The 7,632-nt window shown below is 33.6% G+C and overlaps 1 pseudogene; it reads left to right on the top strand.

Annotated features, from left to right (window-relative positions):
* The first annotated feature begins 593 nt into the window (after positions 1-593).
* LOC128659802 (gastrula zinc finger protein XlCGF26.1-like) lies at positions 594-6,983 on the top strand (annotated as a pseudogene).
* The last annotated feature ends 649 nt before the right edge of the window (positions 6,984-7,632 follow it).

A 7,632-nucleotide genomic window follows, 5' to 3' on the forward strand; every position in this document is an offset into this window, starting at 1 on the left:
CCATTAAAGACTCTATTCACGTTGGATATATTACTACATATTGGTCGGTACTACATATTGGTCTGTATTATTATCACTATTTGTATTTGTGGTACTGTCTCCATTAAAGACTCTTTTCACGTTGGATATATTACTACATATTGGTCGGTACTACATATTGGTCTGTATTATTATCACTATTTGTATTTGTGGTACTGTCTCCATTAAAGACTCTTTTCACGTTGGATATATTACTACATATTGGTCGGTACTACATATTGGTCGGTATTATTATAACTATTTGTGTGAGTTTTGTTACACATTTTATTTTTAGTAAATACAAAATGTCTGACAGTGAGGATCTGTAGAAAGTACAATATCAATACTGTAGTATTAGATTTAAATTACATATAAACAACTCTTATTTAACATTTGTGTGAGTGCTGCTCTTTGATATAAATAATGGAATAAATGATTATAATATATTTGTAAGGTTGTGGTTTGTCCCACTCATAAATAGATTGTCTACTCCTGAGCTTATACTGTACTTGTAAAGTTCTGGAAAGATAAATATTTAAGGTGCAACTGTAACACCCACAGAGCTCACTACTAAATGCTTGTGCTGAATCAATAGCACATATGTAATAACCTAAACAGCTGATCTGTATCTCATGAACTGTTATGTGTGCCTTTAATTATACCATACGTACAGTTAATCAGAACCATTATTTATTATTATCTGTCTAAACCATTTAATATACTTTTTACAGACACGGCCAGAGCACTGAGAGATATCAGGTATTGATGTAACTGGAGTGAATAAGGGCACATTCTTCCTGAGCACAGACATTGGAGCCTGTTATCAGCATGAACTCATATGTGTTAGGTGAGTTAAATAGATATTATGCTGACTTTAATTACTGGGAAAATAGAATAGATCACTCATTAAATAAATATAAACTATTATATTTATATCTGCACCTTTTAAGAACATTTGTGTCAACACCGGCTCTCAGATCACCTGCAACTCTACCTTCCCCTGCCTTGACCCAACATGTTAGGTTATGGCTGGGTTATAACACAATATATTTAATAATTATTCTTTCAAATAAAACCCAAATAAAATGCATATACAAAACAATAAAATGAATGTAAATTCATAAGTTCTTTTTTATTAGTTAATATTTATAGACACAATGAAATATATTTGTAGGAACCAGAATATGAGTCAAACTATACCGTGTTTAAACTGTTGCAATACTCTTTACAAAGCAAACCAAATTGTAACTTTATAACTAACCTTATTCACAATGGAATTGCATTAAAATATCACACTGAGACCAAGATGTAAGCCAATAACATTCAGACTGGTACAATTTTAACAGTGCTCAGTTAAACAATAGGACAATATACACTCTAATTGAAACACCAGAAGTTATATATATATATTCTAGATGTAAACAGTAAGTTTAAATGCCAATTTATCTAAGCTGAAATAAATCCTTATTTACTTACAATTAAGACAAATTCTAAAATATATTTATATATTTGCACAGATAAATTACTTAGCATTAATGACTAGTTTTAAAATACATAGGCTATGAAATGCAAGGTTAAAATACAATTTATTCTTTTAAATCTCTTTCCTGCAGTTTAGTTATAATTGCTAAATACCTTTTGATTTAAATATTATATATATATTTAACAATCGCGTATACTTCACCCAAAATGACCAAATCGATAATTCAGCTTCCAAAAACTTCTTTGTTTGTCCAATTCACCTCAGAATACAAAAGGAGTATTTTTGCATGTGGAAAAGAAATGGTAGCTATTATGCCTTTAGTAACGGTATCCAAACGCAGCCAATTTTTATCAGTCACAGGTTTAGCAGACCTGCTTGGGGTTTTATCATGTGATATAACCCCACACCTTTTTGTTCTGTACCATCATTGGTTCATTTTGGGGAACGCTCCCTCACTGGCTCTGTATGTGTCCTAATAGAAAATTCATTTGGCTGTCATACCATTCAAATCCCCTAGGGGGCAGCAGACAACCAACAAATACAGTCCACCATTACTCACTGCTATATTCCAAATATCCTTATAAAAATGATTATTTAAACCATCATAACCTCTTGCATTAATAAAACTCTCTTGTCATTATCTATATTTCATTTAGCATAAAAGAAAAGGTGTAGTTTGATACCAAACATCATTATTTTATTACTTTCTATGTTAAAATAGAAAATATCCACATATGTCTGTTTTTATGACTAAGGACATCTTGTTTTCCTGTAAAACAAAGGGAAAAATTGTCAAATATGTATACATCTTTTTGCAGCATTTATCTAAAATGTTACTATTAGCCATTGCTTTTTAGGTCCACAAATATCAATCTCCATGCTTCCAAAAATACAGAGGCTAAGACATTTTATGCTTTAAAAAAATATATAGGTTAAGATATGCTAAAATCTTAACTCTCAGGCCTACATGTTTAATGTGTCTGAATATATATATGTTCATTTGAGTAACTCCTTATATTCATATAAAAACACAGCAGATGACATGTTATAAAACAAACAAAATCATACCAATTATTATTTTAAAAAAAATCATTCAAATAGTTACACTGTAACATGTGTTTCTGTGGGCCAAACTTTCATTGTCTAGATTTTGTGGATTCAAACACAGCAGGGAGACAATTTAGCACTTGTGTGAAGACAGCTGGATGCTCTGAACATGTTTGTAGATTTTCTTCACCTAAAAACTTTTTTTTTCTTTTTTCTCTGAGCTCAATCAAGCTTCAAACAAAATCCAGTGAGCCATGGTGTTATATTATCCTACATGCACTTAGGTCATGTCTGTTTATTTACAGGGTCTGATAAGTTTATCACTCATCTTGGGCATACACATTTGAGGGATCTCAAAATGCTAATTTCGCTTTAAAGTAACTGTCTTATCTAAATTCTGGAATACATAGAATATACAGATGACTGCATTTTTGAGACAATCTATCTTTCTTTGAAGTGACTGTTTAAGTTTAAATAGACCGAATGTCTCCCTTTTGTCCTCACTTGGATGCATTGTAATTGTGCATATTGAGTGGGGGAGGATTGAACTTTGGTCAGCCAAAGCATTTAATATCTTATAAATGAATGAATCATTTGGTGCTGACAGCCAAATATATATTAAATAATATATATTAATCTTCACATATACCTTGACAAACTCATGGAACACCCATAACTACACTTACGCCTACCTTGTTCCCATATGTGGAACACCCAGAACTCCACCAGTAAGTGTTCCCCACCCCAGAACTGCCACTGATTTGTGTGCTTAATTTCACAGTGAGTCTTATTAAACTAATACATTTTTGGCTGATTATATAAATGAAACAACTGCAACCGCAAGCTAAGAAGTATCATAAGATCACTGCTCCTTTAGCCTTTCAAAACATCTCACTCTAATTATTAGTCTGCGATGATTAAGACATCATATTCTCACACTACTGGTTGAGCATGAGCCGGGCAGTGCTGTATGTGCATTTGCTTGTGCAATGTTAAATAAGGATGGTAGATGCCACCTATCTTGCCCAGAATACAGATATACTTTTTTCCCTGGCTGAGAACATTTATCTACCTGCACCTTATTTAACTGGGCGCTATAAATTGTTTTAATCAGTAATCAGTGGTTTAGTTTATTATGATATAGAAATATTTACATTATTTGTCTTTCTTTGTTTAAATTTGTGATTTACAGGTTAATCAATTTAAAAATAAACACAATACAGAAGCCATTTTGTGGAGTGTAAATAAATAATATGATTTGTGTAAGACGATAGATTCCATTTTGAAGAATAAACTTTTTTATTTTCTTTATTCCTTTTCTTTTTATGTAGACAATCACTTGAATAGTTCATACCCATCCTTCACTACAGGAAGCATCAGAATGATACCCCAAACTCCAAAAGTCTTAGACACTAATGACTATTCACAAACATTGGGGAAATCACAGCAGATATTTAAAGGAGATGGAGAATTGGCAGGAACTGGGCAGCACTCATTATTTACAGAGAGTAATTTAGTCATCAAACAAGAGGACAACATTTATGACTTATCTAGTGAAATGATTATCCCAGAGGATAAACCACACACATTTACTAGGTTTTCAAAACATTTAAAAGAAGGGGAAAGTCTTAAGTCTAGCCAAATGATTCATACAAATAAGAAACCCTTCAAATGTACAGATTGTGAGAAAAGATTCACATGTAATTTGCATCTCCTTGAACACCACACAGTTCACACAGTTGTAAAAACTCACACGTGTACAGAATGTGCGAGATGTTTCACATCTAAAGGAAGCCTTATGTATCACAGAAAGACCCACACAGGGGAGAGACCTTTCACATGTAATGAGTGTGGGAGATGTTTCACATCCAAGGGAAATCTCATATCTCATGAAAAGACCCACACAGGGGAGAGACCTTTCACATGTAATGAGTGTGGGAGATGTTTCACATCCAAGGGAAATCTCATATCTCATGAAAAGACCCACACAGGGGAGAAACCTTTCACGTGTACAGAGTGTGGAAAAAGATTTACACAATTGAGTAATCTGAAAATGCATGAAAGGAGTCACACAGGAAAAAAGCCTTTCACATGTACAGAGTGTGGAAAAAGTTTTACATATATGAGGAGTCTGAAAACTCATGAAAGGAGTCACACAGGAAAAATGCTTTTTACATGTACAGAGTGTGGTAAAAGTTTTACATATATGAGTAATCTGAAAACTCATGAAAGGAGTCACACAGGAGAAAAGCCTTTCACATGTACAAAGTGTGTAAAAGGTTTTACACAAATGAGTCATCTGAAAACTCATGAAAGGATTCACACAGGAGAAAAGCCTTTCACATGTAGAGAGTGTGGAAAAGTTTTACACATAAGAGTTATCTGAAAACTCATGAAATGATTCACACAGGAGAAAAGCCTTTCACATGTACAGAGTGTGGAAAAAGTTTTACACAAAAGAGTGAGCTGAAAACTCATGAAAGGATTCACACAGGAGAAAAGCCTTTCACATGTACAGAGTGTGGAAAAAGTTTTACACAAAAGGGTGAGCTAAAAACTCATGAAAGGAGTCACACAGGGGAAAAGCCTTTCACGTGTACAGAGTGTGGGCAATGTTTTACACTAATGAGTAGTCTGAAAACTCATGAAAGGATTCACACAGGAGAAAAGCCGTTCACATGTACAGAGTGTGGAAAATGTTTTACACATAAGAGTAATCTGAGAAAACATGAAAGGAGTCACAAGGGAAGAAACCTTTCACATGTTTAGAAATTGGAAAAAAGGTTTTTATTGAAATCGGGTATCACAAAACACCAAATATTTACACACAAATAAACTTAATATACACAGTGTACAACCTTTTTACAATTATCCTAAAGAGGTCAAACTCTCTAAATAGAAGCATCAAAAAGGATCCTATTGTAAATAATACTTTCTAATCCCAGTAAAGCCCCAGATTGGAAGTGTCCTTCTGCTGTCCTTTGTGCCTCTATATATGTGCACCTCAGTTTCTCTCATATAAATGTGATAGAATCCAAACACAACACAGGAGTATAAATATCTGTCCTCATACTGACCAGTTTACACAACCATTCACCACCAAAGCACCCTCAGTGTTGTTTATTAATATGCCAGTGTTAGGAGTTGTACGTTTGATTTACATAAGGGAGAGAATAATTACATTTACAGAATAAAGGAGTCTTTATATGAATAGAGTGTTAGAGAATTATATAAACAAGAACATCAGTCTCAAATGATTGACATCTTGGAGATATATTTAATGTGCAAAAGGCCAAGATAGTTCAGCACCAGTATCTGGAATGTGCTTGCTGCAGGGTTCACACTCAAACCCTCAAAACAATATAAAGTCCAAGAAGCAGCCGCACCATATAAATAATCCTTTATTAGGTTAGTACAAAAGCATTAAAATGCAACATTTCAAACCACACAGGTTCTTAATCATGCATATACAGAGGCCTACTGAGCTCAGCCTTATATTCTATCAAAAAACTCCTCCCCCATGACATCAAGGTAACACAGGTGAATGCTAATTAATGTTAAATTGCCTGCACCAATAGCAGCAATATAGACATGTGTTAAGTACAAACAGTAATCTTATACCAGACATTTCTTGTATTACTGAATCATTTCATACATTTTATAGAAACTCAATTTTCAAAACATAAACTATATCAGTATATATATCCTGAGTCATTAGTATACAGGGTTATGGAAATAAAAATAAAATAAACAAAAATCACTACAATGCTATCTATAGAAAAACTGAGAGATCCCAATCTATGCTCATTCCTTGTGGCATTCTGGTCTCTAAATGATAGATCCAGAATGCTTCTCTCTGCTTAAGCTTTTTAACCCTGTCACCCCCTCGTCTATCAATTGGTACATGCTCAATAATCTGATATCTAAGTTGGCTCACTGTGTGTCCAGCCTCCTTAAAATGACATGCAACAGGTGATTTGGTGCAGGAAGTTCTAATATTCGACTTGTGTTCCGTGATTCTATCACGGACACGTCTGGTCGTTTCGCCTACGTAAAATCGCGCACATAGACATTTTAAAATATAAATTACAAAATTTGTGTTGCATGTAAAAAAAAACATTGATAGCAAATTTCTTACCTGTACGGGGATGATAAAAGTTGGAACCTTTTATTAGGTTATTACAATTACTACATTCCAAACAGGGAAAATATCCATTTTTGTTGGACCTATCAATGTCTGTCTGCTTCTTTTTTTGGGGCCCAAATCAGATTTAATCAGTTGGTCCCTAATATTTTTAGGCCTCCTAAAGGCAATCATGGGGGGGGTTAGAAAATTCCACTATCTCTGGATTACTGTGTTTAAAGATGTTCCAATGTTTATGAATTATATGTGACATTTTGTTACTTTGTCTATTAAATTGAGTAACAAAAACCATCCTGTCTTTGTTTGCTTTTTCTTTCTTATTAGGCAAGGTTTCAGACATCTGTATAATATATTCTTTTTTTTCTCAATTAAATCATCAGGATATCCTCTGGCTCTAAACAAATTAGACATTTCTTCCAATCTTTTGATGACTATACTTTTATCAGTAACAATCCTCTTCACTCTTAGGAGTTGACTCCTGGGTAGTGAGTTTTTCAAGGCTCTAGGGTGGGCACTATCATAGTGTAGTAAATTATTGTGATCAATTCCCTTCCTATAGAGGTCTGTTTGAAGGTTACCATTAGTTTTGTACACAGTAGTGTCTAAAAAATTGATCCTTTCTTCACTATATTCTATAGTAAATTTTATATGTTTAGTAGCATGATTGAGGGAAGAAACAAAATCCAATAGGGTCCCAACGTCGCCCATTCATATGCCAAATATATAATCTATATAACGCCACCAGGTGGCGCCATATAAAATAAATAATGGATTTTCATAAACATAATGTTCTTCAAAAATATTCATGAATATATTGGCATATGTAGGGGCGACGTTGGAACCCATATCTGTACCTTGCAATTGCAAAAAATATTGGTCCTGAAACAGGAAAAAATTACAATACAGAATAATCTCTAAGAGTTTCAAAATAAATTCAATT

The sequence above is a fragment of the Bombina bombina genome, chromosome 5 (assembly GCF_027579735.1).
Source record: "Bombina bombina isolate aBomBom1 chromosome 5, aBomBom1.pri, whole genome shotgun sequence".
Lineage (NCBI taxonomy): Eukaryota > Metazoa > Chordata > Amphibia > Anura > Bombinatoridae > Bombina > Bombina bombina.